At 43.3% G+C, this 19272-nt stretch overlaps 1 protein-coding gene across 1 annotated transcript in view; it reads right to left on the bottom strand.

The window, feature by feature from the left end:
- Positions 1 to 19272, bottom strand: part of LOC144096640 (uncharacterized) — a 60608-nt gene that overhangs the window by 34886 nt on the left and 6450 nt on the right. Inside the window, exons 2-3 of the mRNA XM_077629467.1 lie at positions 8778 to 8941; positions 201 to 357 (exon numbers count right to left, since the gene is read on the bottom strand). The gene's annotated coding sequence lies outside the window, so the exon portion shown is untranslated. The remainder of the gene's footprint in view (positions 1 to 200; positions 358 to 8777; positions 8942 to 19272) is intronic.

Here is a 19272-nt window from a genome sequence, read left to right as displayed (position 1 = left end):
TAAAGTTCGTGGCTGTGTTAGAAATGTGCTTTACGTAACACAATGCTGACAACACACTGTTTTGAAAGAAAACTAATAACTGCAACTGGCAACTATGTTCTGCTGTGTAGGAAGAGAGGGTGTGTTTTGGCTTACGCTACATGGCCATAAGAGGTTGTTGTGGAGCGAAAGCAGTGTGGCTGTCAAGAGAAGGTGCCCACCTGTGAGGGTGTGCGCGTTCCTGGTGCCGCCGGCGCACGACGGCGGTGCGCCCGCCGGCTCCAGCTTTGGGCGGTGGGGGACCACCAGCAGGGGCGGCCCTCAGCGCAGCTCCTCCAATTCCATGACCCCTCCTCCTCCTCCTCCTCCTCCTCCCCCCTGCACGCAGGCAAGAGACTGTTCCAGGACAGGGCAAGACAGCGCACATGGCAATGGTAACAAGGTTGTACAACAGGGACGAAGGTATAAAAGTAAACTAATAATAACAAGAAAAAAGTCCTCCCATGACAATAATAACAAAAAAGAAACACTTCCCCAACATGACCATGTCAAGTCACCATGTCGTGTGAAAGTATCACGCATACAGCACCCACGAATAGAATTCCGAAAATTCTCAATAATGACATACTATCGCAGCAATGCCATTTACCCAAGAGAACATACGATACTGCTGCCTTCAGAAGAAGAAGAAAAAAAAAGAAAGATGGCTTCATTCAACCATAGCTGGCCTTCGAAGAGTGGCTCCCTGACCCGCCTGCTCCCTTGCAGGTTTTCTTATTCTCTCTCCCCATTGGTGCACAGGCATGCATGTCATTAGAGCTAGGTTTGGTGTGCATAGAATCAAACCTAGCATTTTTTTCTAACCTTCCCTGTCGCACTCTCTTTCCGTCTTTATCTCCCTAATTCCGTTCCTCACATAGAGTAGCATGCCAACGTTTTTTAAACGCCAGCTAAATTCTCTGCTTTTTCATTAAAGGGTTTCTCTCTCTCTCTAGCTTTAACTATACTGCACACCAAAGGACACAGATGCAACTGGGTCATAATATCTTAAAAGTGGTAATTCAGTTACATGCGTATGAGTGGCCCTTTGGCTAGGAAGGACACTGCAGGGTGAGACTTCCTTAACATAGAGCCCATTTTGCTGTTTTCCATCAATGCTAAACAAGCAAAGGAGCTCAGCCGCTCTCATTCTCACAACAGCGGGGTCACGGTGAACTCCTCAAAGACATCAGTCTGGCATATTCTGCAAGAATGACATCCTTGGCCACACAGTTGCTGGTTTCCCCAGTACCACCTTGCAGTCTTGTGCAACAGGGAAAATCTAGAAACGTTGACCCCAACAGCACAGCACTTTGACCACTGGGTGGCCCATGTCAGTTGGCAAGATACGAGTGGTGCTGCACCATACGGCCCACACTGATAATGGTACATACGGCGCATAAATAAAGCAGCCAAGTTAGAGCGCACATAGTACTATAACTGGCGGCTGTTGGCTTCCTTCATACGTAAGCAGAAGAAATTAGTAGTTATCTCTCAAAAGTCAATTACAATCCCACAACCAATTTGAGCGAAGTAGGTATCATAATACACTACAGGATCCTCGAAACCAAGAGGAATGAGACAATGGGTCATTCAGGTCTCATATGAAAACAATGAGCCACATGTTGCATGGAAGACAAAAAGTATGTCAACGTATGTGTGTCGTAAAAAGCTCCATCAGATCAAGCCCATACATGGAGATAAGAGGCTAACACTCTGAGCATTTAAAAAAATTTTTCTTTAGCATGCCTTACAATTTTAAACTCACACATGCAGCACATGTTCATCTGTTATCCCATGAGCCTGCAGAAAATGACCCGAGAAATGTGGGTAAAGAAAGAAAAGATTGTTGATGTCCTGAAAGTGTTCCAGTTGCAACATAATGTGGGTAGCATGCTTCCGAGAGCTCATTTTCTGATAAACTTCCTCTCCACCATGCTTTCAAGTCTTGGCCCAGGGCCTTTAGGCTGTCAGAGCCAGACATATCAACTTTCTCAGGACAGGATTTCTAACCATAGGTAGCATTACAAAGAGTGCTCCTGTCAGGAATCGTTGGGGTCGCAGCAGAGCACCAGGAAAAGAAAACCAGCTCAGCAGGGTTCAGGAACAGACCTGTCCATGCTGTGCTCGCGCACACAGCGTGCACCGAGCATTTTTATTTTGTTCCTCGTCCACATTGCTCAGCCAGCATCAGAGCGCCATCTGTGACCGTCGACCTTAGCTCCTCCGTAGTGCGGCATAGGTGGGTGCTACACTCTTCAAAAAAAAAAAAGCAAAGAAACCGACACAGAGCTCTCCCTTTTAGCTGGTTAAGATTTTTATTTGTAGAAACCTCCTGCACACTGTATCCTAATTGGTACTTTAAAAAATGATAGTGACAAATTTATTGTGTTTGTTTCACAACTGCGTTCAAATTCCCTTCTTTTTATTCCATACGTCGTTTTGCCTGAATTTTTGCCAACATCACTAAAGAGCAATAATAAACGCTGCTTTGCAGAACTCTTTTTACTAACACTCACAGGACTGTAGGGTGTTTTTTATATGCATTAGAAACAAACAAAAACTTACCGTGGGCACTCCAACACATCAATGATGAAAAACGGGCAAACAAAAGCAAATGGTCACCTTTCACAAGGGCATAGCCTCCATTTTCCTTCCTCACCTAGCTATGTGACCTCTGACAAAGGCTGAATCCACCTAAGATAAATTTCAGGCCGTACTACTAGCCTCCCATGACTACACTATGGGTGCTTACTAGACAAGTCCACAGAGAGCTTGTGTTGAACAGCAATACAGAGCACATGCTGCAGTTTTCTTCCAGGGAACAAATAACACTGACCCGAGTGGAGCTGCTACACCTTGGCAGCTACGCATACTAAAAGAACACAAGGCCTAGCACAAAACAAACGTAAAGGGCCATCTGCAGCGCATATGCTGGAGCCCCGCTTCAAATGCAAACCGCATACATGCACAAGGTAAGGTCACTCCCACTTCCTGCCTGCAGATGTAGTCTGCTTGTGTTTCCATAAACATAGGCTTCCTTTGTGCTCATGAAAAGGATGCTTGGTAGCCTCAGGACATTCGTTAGTGTGGGCAATAAAAATAAACAAGAAAATCAGTGCCCTGCCCGCACTACCTATGGGCAGTGTGGGCAGGGCACTCCAGGCACAGCTCCAAAATGAGTTACTCCAGGAAAAGGAGCACAAAAAGAACAGCTAGTTCATACCCTTGGATGGGAAGGCCGTCACCAAACACAAAAATCAAATCAATACAGGTCACCTTAGCATGGCTTGTGGGCTTGTGAAAAAAACATGACCTATTTTGGAAGAGTCTAAAAGGGTCTATTGAAGATTTCGTGGTCAAAACTGGCAAACTGATACTACTAAAATGTGATCCAAGATGCACCTGAACACAAGAACTTTTCGAAAGGGCGAACCGTTGCAGAGATTGAGGTGAGACTGAAATTCACTTTGGTTTCCCCTCGTCCTCCTCTAGACGCAGCTGCTCTCGGTAGCACAAGTGCTGCACACCTACCCAAAGCTACGCACGTGTGTCAATCCTTTGTTTTGCTTTTGGTGCAATGCAAAATCGGCGTCTGCTGACTTAAGCAGCCAGACGTAGAATGATGTATGCTCAGTCTCCTGCTGCCTTTCCAGCTTCCGCTCGCCATTCTTCAAACCTACGACGTCACAACACTATGCACAGTGTGTGTCCTACCATGCCCTTTCCCTCACTGTACACGCTCAGCTGCCATGCTGCAAAGTGTACAGCTGAGTAACTGAGATCAGCTGCAAAGTGCGCAGCTGATACCAATTACCCTCTGTGCTGTCAGCTCCTATCCTCAGGCTTCTTCTCCCTCAGTTGTGGACTAACAGGCCGGGTGTCACGCTTTCCCCAACGACCCCGTCCCTCGCCCTTCCTACCACTGAGGGTTCTTTCCCGCTGAGCACACAGGTTAAGCCTATTGCTGCTCAGCAGCAGAACCAGTGCTCTATCTCACTAGATGTGCCTTACTCACATCGTGTCATTGCCAATGAGCTTGAAACTTTTGGCAGGGTATGTACAAGCCTGAAGGAAGGTTAAGCAAGACTTCACTGCCATTGTGCCTGCTATTCAACATGCATGCAGGCAGAGATAGTCAGGGCACAGTCCTTACCTTGACCTCTATGCACGATAAATTGCTACATTTAGAACCTGTTCTGTAAGCCCATTAAACTTTGAATTCTTGTACACGTCCTTAAATTCTCAGCATTTTTCTACTACCCATAAACTTCTAAATCACAACACACCTTGTAAGACATGGCTTATTCTTTTATGCACTCAATTAACTGCTGCCATTTCCTGTAGCCCAGTACATGAGTCCTACTGCTTGCTACCTCAATATCTTAGCATCTGTACGACAACTTCTACTCTGCTATCATGTCGGCAAATAACAGCCTGGAAGGGGCTACCATACACTAGACTCCCATGAAACAAAGAACAGTAAATACAGACCTGTCATCCTACAAAACGATATAACCTATTTATCAGTGGCCATAAATATTGCTCTAGCGCACAGCCAAGAGCCAACAGCTGGCCAGAGAGAATAGCCAATAAAAATTGATAGAACAGAAAAAGCCTCTTGGGCTCAATGCAACCAATGCAAGAATTCCAACTTTAAAAAGCCACATAGTGAAATTGGAAGAAGCAATGCTTCATGCTGAAACTTCCTCACTAATTACGCACTTCCACCATACAGCCACATGCAATTTAGCTCTCCGGTCATTACTGCCTCTTGTCAAAAGAAAAAAAATAAGAAAGCCTTGTTATTTCTTTCTAAGAGGAGTGTTTTTGTAATTTTTTACACAATAAATTTTTGTGTAAAAATGTAGCCGACTTTGTGTCAACAAGCAGAAAGGTGAAATAGCAGCAGTTCTCACAGATGGCCATGTGTTATTAGTTTTGATCACATGCGCGCCTCCATGCGTTAATGCATTGTACCTTTAATAGACCAGACTGTACAGGTTAAGGACACTAACACTAATTTTTAACAAAACAAAAACTAACCTTCAGTAGTTAAAGTTGTGCTAGCCTTCAAAACCGCAGTAATGACAGCATGCAGCTTCTACTACTTTCCATATCCCGTGCATGCAGCACAGCTGACTTTTATCAACAAGATAAATTGACTGCCTCCATTGGTCAAGAAATGCAGCTCAAAAGGTTATCACATATTCAATGCTGCTGATAAAGAATTAGGAACTTTGTGAGCTTTGAGCTGTGCTACAAAAAACAAGATTCGAAAATTGGCAGTCAACCTCATTTAAAACAGAGCATCAAACACATAGCCCAAGCACACAGCTGTACAATCAATGGGAACAGAGAAAAAAACATAAGAAGGCAAGGCAGTCAACCTTTCGCTTCTTGTGGTGGTCAATGCGCAAGGCTCTGCACAGCAGTTAAGAGGTGCCATAAAACTTACAGGTGGCAGGCTATAACCCTTTAACGTGTTTCCATGCCAGCAGGCAGCGTTACTATGTCGTCAGAATCCAGACTAGGTTGAAAGAAAGATGCAACCATTCAAGGTTCCTGACCAATTTTTGACACAGCACATGCAGAAACTACTTTTCAGCACATTCATTTATACTACCTAAGAGTTTAAGAAACGTCACTAGCATACTAAAGCACCCTCACTAGTGCAGCTCAGACCCAACGAATTCAGATTTTCTTACCAAATTTCTCCCTCGATAGAAGCGTTAGGGTGTAGACATGAAAAAAAAAAATGAACTTGCTGAAAAAAACAAAAGGTAAATAAAAATAACAGGAACAATAACCCCATCCATGGCTCAATGATTCCCTGGCAGCATGTGCTAAGCTGATTTAGTAATTATTTTCCTAAGTTTTTATTCAGATACTCTCAGGAACTAAGCGCTTGCAGTGAAACACAAATGCTCCCTGCCTGCACCAAGCAGAATTAATTACTTATGCATAGTTCACTAACAGCTACAGGTAACACTTTTTGCCCACCACTAATACAGTAGCATTCTGGAAAAAAAAAAAAATTTTCAAATGCGTTGCTCCGGATCAAGTGACACCAGATGGTAAAAATTAATGTGTTGCATCAGCTTAGAAGACATGAGATATGCACAAGCTGCCCTATGCTGCCTCTCCTACTTGGCAGGACCATTCTCTATACACAAAAAGGCATACTACTGTTCATCTTGAAATTAGGTGCGAGCATGATCATTCATGCCACCTTCCTACACTGAGGTCAGACATGAGATGAAAGTTCAGACCAGGGTCATTTCATCATTCGCATGATTAGCACAATACCGAGACAGCAGAAGGCACACACACACACAACAGGCAGTCAACAAGCAGTGCTGGATTACAGCTTAAACAGCCTGAACTGCACACGCCACTAAGACGTATTTCTTTAAGTTCAAGCCTGACCTTATTCTTGTCAATACAAATCTGTCAAAGCATTTTTTTGCCTGGCTCAAAAAGAAACAAGACTGAAAACAAGAGCCAGCAGGACTTCATCTGCCTGCTACATCGAGCCTGACCGCAGTGTTGCTATACCCTCATGAAAAACATCCGTCTTATCAAAGCTGAATCGCAACCAAAAAGGTATTCACACGTGACCACTCCACATGTACATTTCGGAACATGTGTTTTACAAGGAAGAAGGAAAAGCAGCAACAGACAAAAGGAGGCTGCCATAGTTTCCTCACATTGTGCAGTGCATGCAGCCAGTCTTCCAAAGTGAAGTAAAAGTAGATTGTTGGGTGAGTTCAAGGCTTCCAAGCAAAGCCTTCAACTAATGAATGTACATTACATCATGAGCCACTGAGCTAATGAAACAGCCAAGCCTGCAGTGCCACCATCAAATGGAAGCATTCCATGCATTTTTTAAAAATGTTTAGCAAATGTATGCAAACCAAGGTCAAATCAAGGTCATCATGCAAAGGGTTACAAGCAGCAATGCACAAGGGAAGCAGCAGGTAAGGATCAATTAACTGCAGATCTGCTGAAAGATGAAGATACTGCACCAGAAAGCTTGCTATCCTGAATACCCAGTAATTCATGACCTCAAGAGAATACCACAATCATGAAAGAATACTACACAGTATTTATCCTTTAGCAAATTGATGTCAGAGAGTTGTGCTGAGTTGCTGCACAGTGCAGTGCTCCTGTTTTCAGGCTACCAACTGAACACGAACCCATTTGATGAGTCTATTAGGATCCGCCAGCGAGATCATATCCCCTTGTGAACATAAACAGCCTGAGGTGTTAAAGATGGACCCGGAGAAAGTGAGCGCTTCTGAGTTAACAATTGGGTTTTGCCACAAGTGGGATTGCTAGACTGGTTGGTGCAGTAGCTTAGCATGGACAGAAGAGACAAACGAACTAGAAGCAAGCCGGGTAGAAGCACGAAGAATTATGCTAGAAGCCCTTTCTTGTGTGACTGGAGAATTAGATTATGGGGAAAAAACTCCTCAGATGCTAGCGTGATTAACAAAGCGAAACTATGTTAGAGCTGTTAATATCTTTCCTGAAAACGGGGTCAGCCATCATGATGTGGGCACTAAAAGCAGAAAAAGACGAAGTTGTGTAATTGTGCATGTGATGCCTAACGGCAGTGCTTGAGCTTCTGCAGACATGATTACTGCCTGTTGTCATGTTTGCAGATAGGGACAAGTCAGAACATTGGGTGGAGAGACGAGATTAGGAGAATTGGTGGGAGCAGGGTGGTTGTGAGTGGTGCAAAAGAGGGCTAACTAGAGTTTGTTACGAGACAGTGAAAATGCTTTTAATGAAATATCTCTGGTCTTATGAAACACCAGGAAAACTCTGGTGCGATTAAGCATAGCTGCCTGGAATATGGGTAGAGCAGAAAGCCAGTTCCTGAAATAAGGCAGTTTCAAGCAGAGATTTGTGACACAAGCAGACTCAGCGAGGATGACCTGTGCTGTGAAGAGGACGTAACATCTGATGAACATTAGGTCAGATCAGCATGACATGTGCCGGAACTATCCATTCAATCTGCTGAAGAGATACTAAACTATCTCGAAATGGCACCTATACTAAAGCAACCTATCCTGCAAAAGAAATTTTCTTCTGATGCATTGCAGGACACTGGACGCTTTTGTACACTTTAACGCAAGAAGGTGATGTTCGCACCAATGTTATCAGCAGAAGCAGTGAAACGCTCCACAAATCAAAGCCACTGTCCAAGTAGTTGCCACAGACCTGCCGGCATTAGGTGACCAATTCGTGCACTAGCTGCACAACACTGTCAGTAATCTCAGATTCGTGACCAATAAGGTGGGCAACACCTGAGGTAACACCTTGTACTAAAAGAGTTATGTTGGCATAATCATTCTTCACTGGGGATAGTTAGAAGATTTTGGGGCATTCCCTGTACTCCAGGCATGTCAAACATGAGACAGGTTATGCAAGTGTGTCATTAAATGAGACACATTGCTGGGCAATGCTCTACACTACATTATGTAGTAGGTTTCACATCATAGCCGTAGAAAAATACCAAACAATCCACTATATGTGTGGCAATAAAAAAAAAGGCAACCCACAACCAAAACAAAAAAAAAACAAGACCTGCAGGCCTCCACCACAACCAGCCGACTGATCAAGCGGTTAATACAGCAGCCAGCCAGCATGAGACGAACAAGACACAACCAAAAAAAGTAGCACCAATTCTGAGCGGTTGGAAAGTGCACATGATAGCACCCAGTCACCAATGCCCAGCCCGTCCCCCTCACCTGAACACCCCAAGCGTTCCCTGCACCCCAAAAGCACAAAGCAGCAGTGGTTGCAGCCTCGAGAAGAAGAGTCCCGCCGTGTCCGAAGGGAGGCCGTCCCTCTTTTTCTCTCCCGTCAGGACTCACCAGGCTGTGCTCAGCCCCCCCAAACTGGAACAGCACTCCTGAGGGAAAGAGAGGGCGAACAAAAATAGGAAAAGAGAGAAATTAGCAGGTTCCTCGCTCTCACTCACACCATGGAAACACCCGTGTGAAGGGTAATGGCAAAGAAATCATGAGAACGACACACAGAATGGCAGTAAAAAGACTGAAAACAGCATTAGCAGCTTGCCAAGATAAGTGTAGCCAAGTGTGAACCACCCAAAGTGAACAAGGGAAAGGAAAGCCTCAGGGTGCTCGCCAAGGAGTTGTCGAAACATTGGCAAGCACCCTGAGTCTTTCCCCTCCCTTGTTTGCGCTGTGTGTGTCAAGAATCCATCTGTCTACCCTCTCTCTAAGCGTGAAACAGTTTACAACATGAAATAAAAAGTGTCCGCTGGATCAATGGTGGTCATGCGCCACAACCTTTATGATGCAAAGCTAACAATGAGACAGTTGTTGCCAGTATTCTTCGAGAACCCAGGGGAGAAAATGATGCAAGAGTAGAAGTCTGTATGAAAAATATACTTACAGGGCTTGTGAGAACTTCATGAGGCAGATAAACTTTCAAGCCACTTAGAGCATATAAGAAAGTGCACAGTAAAATGCCATTCTGTACTCATACTGTCTCCGTTTAAGGTGCAGATACACTGTTATTCAGCTGCACACATATGTTTCGAAATTTTGCCACAACACTGTATCTATCGCATGCATTTGCGATCTCACTTGCTTGATAGCTGATAAACTCCACAGCTTTGGTTGCAGCACAAAAACATTTTAAGGCAGAGCAGCATCACGTAGTGGTGCAGACAGGCACGTAGGCAAGAAGCCAGACAAAAGCTTCCAAAACAATCTTTTATTGGGAGAACCGGTGCCCTCAAAAGAAGGAAGCTTGGTGGCAGTGATAGCGAGACACGCACTCGGCATCCATCGGAACAAGACCGGCCATAAGGTGTCGGCGCACTCTACTTTAAACGTGAATCACAAGTTTTTAGATAATGCACTGACGACAATCCAAAATGACCCCAAACGTCACAAGATCAGCCACGCATGGTTGCAATCCTCTGTGGTCAGTCTAGACACATCCACAGAGCATACATGAGATAACCCAACCCACGCGACAAACAGCAACCGATAAGGTAGTGAGCTGACATTAGTGAGCAGAGCGTTCTTTAAAACATTACTGAACGTCACGGTAGTACAGCACATGATGAAATAACAAATGCTGTAAGGAAACTACAAGTGACTGCAGTGACCACTGGTGACACACAAAGCAGCATTTGTTCTTCCGAACTTGTCTAAAAATACTCGCGTGCTTATGCTTCCAATTGCACTGGAAAGAGGAAACATATGAAAAGCATGTTGCAGACAGAACAGCGGGCGACACGACAGATAAAGTCAACCGCACATGTGATGTGTGGCTGTGTGCGATAACAAAGGCTTGAAAACAGCCTGCACTTGAGTTGTAAATGGTGCTGTGGTGGCCCCTGCACAAAACCAGGCCAGAGCGGCAAAGAACCGCAACCAATTACCTGCCACATCACGCTGCTTAATCCAGTCCCCAAGAAACCAGAGAAATTAGATCTCGAGCAATTTAAATTTACCTTGTGTTGACAATGTTTAAGCCACTACAGCTTGCCAGCACTAAAATTTTACACAAGCCACCTAAACCAAGAATAAAAAAGATTGCCACAATTTTCACTTGGAGACTCTAACTGCACAAATTCAACTTTGCAACTTTCCCGATTTTAAACATTCACGGGAATGCAAAATAAGCACTACACATAGGGAATAAGTACAGATTTCAGCAGTGACAGAGCGGCAGGCGAGATGAGGTGGCGCTAAGACATGAACCAGCTGTTTTGTCACCAAATTCTCTCCTGAAAAATACCAATAGTTTTCACCACACCAAAGGCATGCAGTTGGCTGGTGAAAATCTATACCTTTTCTTTTTTTAACATTGTTACACAAACCACACTGGTAAAGACCTGATCACACTTGTCTTGAGCGCTCGAGCAGTACCATGCATAAAAAATAAAGCTAAATTCTAAAGGAGATACTGAATTTCACTGCTGATACTAGCGCTCTAGATAAATAGCCATGTGAACTGCCCAGGCACAAGCGCTCGGCCCCCTAGCAAATAAGCTGCAATGATATTTCACTCCATTTGCTCCACAGCAAAACTACTCGAGCGCTCCAGAAAAGAGTGATCGGGTCGGTAAATGACTTGATATTTGTATGCGTAAAATACACTTAGAAGTAATACAATATGTGTCAATGAGCATTGCAGAAACTACCACTCGCATGTGGTGCTTGTTCCACAACTGGAACTTATTAAACACCAGCCAAAAGATATGACTACAACCAAGTGCATGTTACCTTCATGTACTAGCAATAAACCTGGAATGAGAAAAAAATTAAAAGCAGCTACCTGCATGACTGTGAGGTGTGGTTTGGAGATGTCTCCTCTACAGCAGGCTTCAATGAAAAGCCACATAGACTGTCGCTAGCTAATATCCACGTACCATCAGCGTCAAAAGAAATGCAAACAAAACAACTGCAATATGAACACAAATAATAAAAAAAATATTAGTGGCTGGAGAGGTAACACAGCGTGGCCTATTAGCCCTTCCAAAGAGAGTGGTCTTTACTCCTTTGATGCAAAAATACCCCACCCCAGTATTCTGCCTCCCGAGTATAATATCTTCCAGTTTTGCAGTTGATATTTCGAGTTTCTTGCTTGCATTTCATTTTGAAACTGATAGTACTACATAATCTAGCATACACCCCCCCAACAATGGCTGCCAACGAAGGTCAAGTTGAAATTGGCATCCTTAGCATCTTTTGTTCCTTTAGAGTGCAGGAGTAAAAGGGTTAAAATAGCCCGCAAGAGTGGGAAATACATGTTCATTCAATCAGCAAGACTTGCATCAAAGCTTCCAGAGACTTTCCTATCCTACTTAACACCCACCTGTGAAGTCTTTAAGCAACTCCGGGGGTTTTTTAAACGTTTTGAGTTGATAGCCACATGACATTCCTTACAGTCCCCTCCCTCTACCACAACTGAACATTTTTCAAAATACCAAGTGGAACCATTTTAAAACGACACAAAAACAGAAGACCGAAACGAAAACTCAGCTCGTGGACATGGACGATGCTTTACCTGACGCAGCGATGACGCCGCAAGCATTACTCGGAAACTCTTGTATGCTTGAGCGTTGAATGCTGAAGTTGCAACTGAAAATAATGAGTCCTTTCATAAATTAGTGGTTTTTGAGGAACAGAAATGGAGCAGTAACTGTCTTACTTCTAGGCAGACACCTCAACCATGCCAATTTCATAAAATGCAAATAAAAAATGCTTGAGACAACCTAATACAAGCCTCGAAATTCTGTTACTGAACTGGGCAGCAGGTGTTAACGTGTAAGGAATGCTTGCAATGTCAAAAATGCAGTGTTGCACATGGAAATTATCTGAACTGAGGCCATGAAAATGGCAAACTTCAAAATCGATTTGCGATCAAATGAATTAATGCCATATAACTACCAAATTGATGGAACTAATAAAAGGATAAGAGAAAAACCTACAGTACAAGTTTCATCAGATAATGGTTACCTTGAAAAATCTCTGCAGCTACCCTTTCAGAGCAACAAAAAACACAAAAGTAAAATGCTGGACATGCAACTTCAAGCGGGCAGAGTACAAGAAACACATTCGAATGAATTAAAGCTTGCTGACTAGGATGATGCACCTTCTGAGTTATCAGTAAAAGGACTGGAGAAATATGGGAGAGGCCTTCATACTGCTGTGGATGTAGTTAGGCTCATAGTGATGGTGAAAAAGACTGAAAGAAGCATTCAGTTAATAAGAAGAACCAACGGCATCAATATAATAGAACCAATAGAACTACAGTGCTGTAGCACTGCTGTACAAAGCAATAGTGTGTACATATCACTAGCCTTCTCTGCACTCAGTGAGTGCAATGAGCCTCAAGTTAAGCTATTTATTGTCAAGTACTGTTTGAAGTTCACATATGATTGTAGTGGTGCACAGGAGCTGCTGGAATTGTCATTTCATTTACTTCTATTCGATTTGCTAAGCTGAATACTTTCTCTATTGAAGATTTGGTAAAAGCATACAAAAATAATTGCAAGTTAATAACCAGCTTGCACAGATGACATATAGGAAAGAGCAAGGCAGAAGGAGGGAAAAAAATAAAACTAGACTTCTTAAAAAACTTCAACCTTTCAGTGAGCACTCGCCATGGAATAAATGCTAAAAAAGTAAAATTAATTCCTTGCAGATATTGTCACATTACATTACTACTGCACATGACTCACAATGAACTAAAAGTAACAAGCATTTACGAGTAATTTAAAAGTGACCTGGCATTACCAGGTTCTTTAATAAGACAGGGCAAGGAGACAACAGATGCAGAAAGAGCAGACACCACAAGGGCTGATTCACAACTTTTTACGTTTTTTTTTTCTTAAGAGGCTGTACCAACTAGCTCAAATGGCGGTACGACCAAGTTGCCTGAGTAATTTTCAGAGCACATGGACATGGATGGCACAGCCCATTTAGGAACTGCTGTTTGGCCAGCTACAAGTGACTGGAAGACTGGTCTGCCTCAAGGAAGGGAAGCCTTTCTGCTTGTAAACATTCACTGTCTAACACGATCTCAACACGTCAGCAATTCTCTACTGATACAGTTTTCACTTCTTCCAGGGCTGTGCTTGCGAAAAGAGGAACTAAAGATAGAAGCCCAGTTTGTTCACACGATGATAACCTACAACGGGTGAAAAGAAGGAAAAAAGTTGGCGGACCTTCCAAGCCTCACAATGGCCCTGACACCTCACTTGGACAATGTGCGTCAACACACAGAAGTGATAACTGGAAGGACTGTACGTGCCATGTTGCACGCACATTGCGTCTGGGTTTTCCAGACTGAGCAAACACTCACGCCTCGGCTCAGTAATCTTCTCTCGTCCTGTCCCAAAACTAACATTTCATTAGTTCGTAAGCTTGTTTCGAAACTAAACAACAATGAAACAGCTATGAATTACCAGTGTTCACCCAAGGAGCTGAACCTCAGAAGGCCTACTTGACCAGCTGATATTGCAGAAAGCTGTTACTACTACTCGCAACCTGATAACCAGTGAGTTAAAATTCTTAGTAAGTTAGCTACTAAAGCACACTGTTAGTGACCATCTATCCTGCAGCCAAAAGATAAGTGAGGAGATGATGCTGCTTATTTGCTCGTTAAATTAATTAATGAACAGGGCCAAAAGCATAACAAAATACTATATATAGAGAGAGAAGCTCTTTACTGAATAAAACTGAGAATTTAGCCGGCGTTTAAAAATCGGTGGCATGCTACTCTGCACAGGCAGGGAATTTGGGAGATAAAGGCGGAAGAGAGCGGTGCGGAAAAGTAAAATAAAAGAAATAAAAAGTGGAGAAGATAATTGCAGCCATTAAATGTGTACCAGCTAGGGTGTCTCTGCGGATAATGGTGTTACATGAGAAATGATGTTCAGAAGAGTGGCAGATCGGACTAGTTGGTTCACGTTTGTCATTTTTCGCAAGTGCTACAAGAACACGGACAAAGAAGGAACAGACAGGACGAGCGCTACTTCCAACTGTTTAGTTCATGAAACCGCAAGTGCTTTACACAGTGGTCAAAGGCTACTATGACACGGCAGAAGACTGTACATGCGTGAATTAGAACTAGAATTAGATTCAGTCGTTATAGCATTAATTTGGGCTGGTTGATATTGGCTTCCCAAATTTATATCTACTAATGGGTTAAAAGATGCAGGCGTGACATAAAGAAACAGGACAAATGATAGACTCTGTTGATGAAGTGCATAGTCACACAAATGGGCAAAGTTCACTGCGTGAAGAATGTATGAGGATAACATGCAAGGTGAAATTACAGCTTTTCAAGATGTCCAATGTCCTTTAAATACAGAAATAAAAAGTTCATTGAATGTCTCTGTTGTCTAGCACAGGCTAAGAGACCTAAAACACTGTACACTGTTAGAGGCATTGGGGACAGCTTCTACATGCAATGTTCACAGCACACATGTTCGTCAGCATAAGTAGAAATAAATCAATACTCTTAAGCAAAAAAAAATAAATTTAATTACGGCAGAGGCAAACAATAATCAGCAAAACATTGATACTGATCTCACTAGCACAATAAAATCACACTGCAGTCATTATAAGATTCAGTCATTATAACATTTATTTGGCATAGTTGATATTGGCTTCCCAAATTTATATCTATTAATGGGTTAAAAGATGCAGGTGTGACATAAAGAAACAGGACAAATGATAGACTAGCATTTGTCTTGCGCCTCTGCATCATGTCCGTGTCATTTAATCCACTAGTAATCATGAATTTTATAAGATGACAATTCAAGCATGAATAGAAAAAAAAAGCATCAGGTGTCAGGGCTCGGGTACAGTCCGAACAAAGCACCACAGGAGGACAAAGAATGGGCATCATTTGTAGTGAAGGTACTCAAATTGAGACTAATTTTGAAGAGGGGCATGCAGGAACACTGCGTTGACTCACAGTGCATGAAAAAGAATCTAGAACCATTACCAGTAAGCCCAAATAGGCCACAGGATGGATAGCGTGGCAAAAATGTGTTAGACAAAGCTACCAATGCGATGGGTACTTATATGGCACATGTGATGGAAAGTACCAGCCATGAATAGCTACCGGACACAAAAATGAAAGAAAACGGGAGGAATTTTATGATTCAAAGCCCCTTAATCACTGAGGCTAAATCATACTTCCTTAAACTATAATGCTGCAAAGCAAAATTATGAACACAGACACGCTGTCTGTAGGCTGCCAGGTATCTCAAGCAAAGGATAGAGGAGATATCATTAGAATGCCACCGTATCCATGTAGATGTAGAGATTAGCCCTTTATATCATCCTATGACGTGGTGAAAGATTAGCAGACATGTGACTTTCTACTTTGGAATCTGAAAAAGTTTTGAAAAGCCCTCCGACTGAAGTTCTTCTGGCCACAGGCTGCTTAGTTCATTGGAAACTTACCAAGGTGTACAAATTCATGCGCTTTATCCCACCCTAGTACAATGTGGACAGAAATATGTACTGCATGCATACCTTTTCTAAGGTGTGAAGATAATGCAAGTGAGAGGCTTGTCCTGTTTCTTGACTTCAACCTCATCTTCATCGATTTATCACATAGAAAGAGTTTAGGGACATTACCAAAAGGTGAAGGTGCCTTACGACCTCGACCGTAGAAGAAGCTTGGAAAAACGCTAACATTATCTTAATTCATAAGAAAGGAAACACACCAAGGACTTGAAAAATTACAGACCAATCAGCTTATTGCCCGTTGCCTACAAGGTATTTACTAAGGTAATCGCTAATAGAGTCATGACAACTTTAGACTTTAATGAACCAAATGATCAGGCAGGCTTTCGTGAAGGATATTATACAATAGATCACATTCACGCTATCAATCAGGTGATAGAGAAATGCGCAGAATACAACCAACCCCTGAATACAGCCTTCATTGATTATGAGAAAGCATTTACTCAGTGGAAACCTTAGCAGTCATGCAGGCATTGCAGAATCAGGGTGTAGATGAGCTTTATGTGAAAACACTGGAAGATATATATAGCAACTGCACAGTTACCATAGTCCTTATAAAGTCAGCAATGAAATTCCAATACGGAAGGGCGTCAGGCAGGGAGACACGATCTCGCTAATCCTATTCACCACCTGTTACAGGAGGTATTCCGAGGCCAGGACTGGGAACAGTTGGGGATAAGAGTTAATGGAGAATACCTAAATAACCTGCAATTCAATGATGAGATTGCCTTGCTAAGTCACTCAGGAGATGAACTGCAAAGTATGATCAATGAGGGAGAGCAAAACGGTGGGTCTAAAAATTAACATGCAGAAAACCAAAGTAATGTTCAACAGTCCAGCAAGGGAACAGCAGTTCACAATTGGGAGCGAGGTGCTGGAAGTGGTAATGGAATACGTCTACTTAGGGCAGGTAGTGTGAGCTTATCCGGGTCATGAGAGGGAAATAACTAGAAGGATAAGATTGGGTTGGAGCACATATGGCAAGTTTTCTCAGATCATGAAAGGCAGTTTACCAATATCCCTCAAGAGAAAAGTATACAACAGCTGTATCTTACCAGTACTCACCTACGGGGCAGAAACGTGGAGGCTAACGAAAAGGGGTCAGCTCAAGTTATGGACAACACAGCGAGCCATGGAAGCCATGGAAAGAAAAATGATAGGTATAACATTAAGAGACCGGAAGCGGGCAAAGTAGGTGAGGAAACAAACGCGGGTTAATGACATCCTAGTCGAAATCAAGAGGAAGAAATGGGCTTGGGCAGGGAATGTAATGCGACGGCAAGATAACCGCTGGTTCTTAAGGGTAACTGCGTGGATTCCAAGAGAAGGCAAGCGTAGCAGGGGGCGGCAGAAGGTTAGGTAGGCGGATGAGATTAAGAAGTTTGCAGGCATAGGTTGGGCGCAGCTGGCAAAGGACTGGATTAATTGGAGAGACATGGGAGAGGCCTTTGCCCTGCAGTGTTTGTAGTAAGGCTGATCATGATTATGATAATGATGAAAGGCCAGCAACCTGGTTGTCACTGTACCTCTAAATTGGTTGGCTACAGAATTCAAAGATGGCTGAAGCTTCACGTATGGTGCAGGTTTCTCACCCACAAAAACCGTATAAGTTTATTGCTACCTATCATAAACATGCTTATGCAAGAACCATTGAAAAGCCAATAAAGACCCCAGAGAAACCATTACTGACAAGGCCTTTATGAGCCATAAACACTGGGATCGCTAATAAGAACTTCCTGCGACTGCTTCCTTCCACGAAGTGCCTACACCCTCAACCAAGGTGGTGACACACCAACAAGTAGCACAGTAGTACTCTTCTTGACTGAGATTTTACAATGAATATGGGAAAGTGTTTGCAAACACTTTAAGCACATCATTCTTGCAAAAAAAAAATATTAGTAAGTGAGAGACCAGATTCCATGCTGGCAAACCGCTTTGTGAACGAAGTAAAGCCTACTGAATTATCGAAACTCTGGCAGCTGTTAGCCCCTCTTAATTTAGCCCAGTCACGCTGCAGTAAAGTGTGGAACCCATGGACAATAATTCTTTTCTCTACAACCTTGCACAGTATTTAAAATTACAGTGCCATAGCCCAGCTGCACATATGAACGCAGACCATAAACCAAGAGCGCACTGGAGCTTCCACATTTGCCTCGCCATCGGCAATGCTCGCACAGCTCTAGCGGCTGAGTAACCATTGGCCCTGCCTCTTCTTTTACAGCACTAGTCTTTCCATCATTTCCTCCTTTCGCCTCGCTCAAAACATACAAGGCTGCTCTCTGTCGGCCCCTGCTGCCCTTTCCTCTCCACCAACGCCATCCGCTATGCGTCAGCAGTGCTGACAAATCATGCCTACAGCTGGTTCCCTTGAACGAGAAAAAAAAGCATCGAAGCTATAAAAAAAAAGGAGTGCCATGTCAAGCTTGCCTTTACATCAGTGGGTGGAACAAAATGAGATACTCGAAGCCAAAAAAAATCCCTAACTCTCACTGCAGTAAGTGCAGGAGAACAATGATACACCAAGAAAAATAAAACTAATAATAATATGAGCCAAAGAAAAAGTTGTTTTTTTATGGCACTGCTACAGTTTTTATTGTAGGCATGGTCAGCGACCAGACGTGGATTAAGTGTGCCTTCCAGTCACTGCAAAACAGGGTACAGCATACTTCAACGTGCACAAGCCACAATAAACAGGAGGCACTGCAGAGAGCAAAAAACTGGAGGGGACGCTTAATCTCCACCTGAAGGGTATGACCCGATAGTGTTAACGGGTTAATGCCCATATATGTGGAATCGGTCCATCTCTACTTAACATTCATTGATCCCTGGGAGTCCTCGCACCACTCCTGATGCAGTGGTTGACTGACACGCCACTGCCCTGCAATGGCAGGTGCTGCCACCGGTGGGGCTTGTGCTACTCAGGTTGCTATTCCCGAACAACTCCTTGCAAACAATCATTCATTTAACTGCCACCTGCCATGGTGGGCAGTTTGCTCACAATCTGGTGGGCAGGTTGTGAAGACACCACAAGGTCACGTGACCTAGGTAGCCCAACTGGCACATATGTTGCTTCTCAAGACATTTTTGTGCATTTTTCACTCACGGTCAACAACGCCAAAGCCGATACCAGCTTTTTCAGCGACACGGGCTCCTTAATGCTACCGCATTAAAGCATCTTTCGACAAATTCTCTACACGGTCAGCTTCAGGTGATG

This window comes from Amblyomma americanum, chromosome 7 (genome assembly GCF_052857255.1).
Source record: "Amblyomma americanum isolate KBUSLIRL-KWMA chromosome 7, ASM5285725v1, whole genome shotgun sequence".
Classification (NCBI taxonomy): domain Eukaryota; kingdom Metazoa; phylum Arthropoda; class Arachnida; order Ixodida; family Ixodidae; genus Amblyomma; species Amblyomma americanum.
The sequence above is the reverse complement of the archived record's forward strand: the minus strand, read 5'-3'. Positions and strand labels throughout refer to the sequence as shown.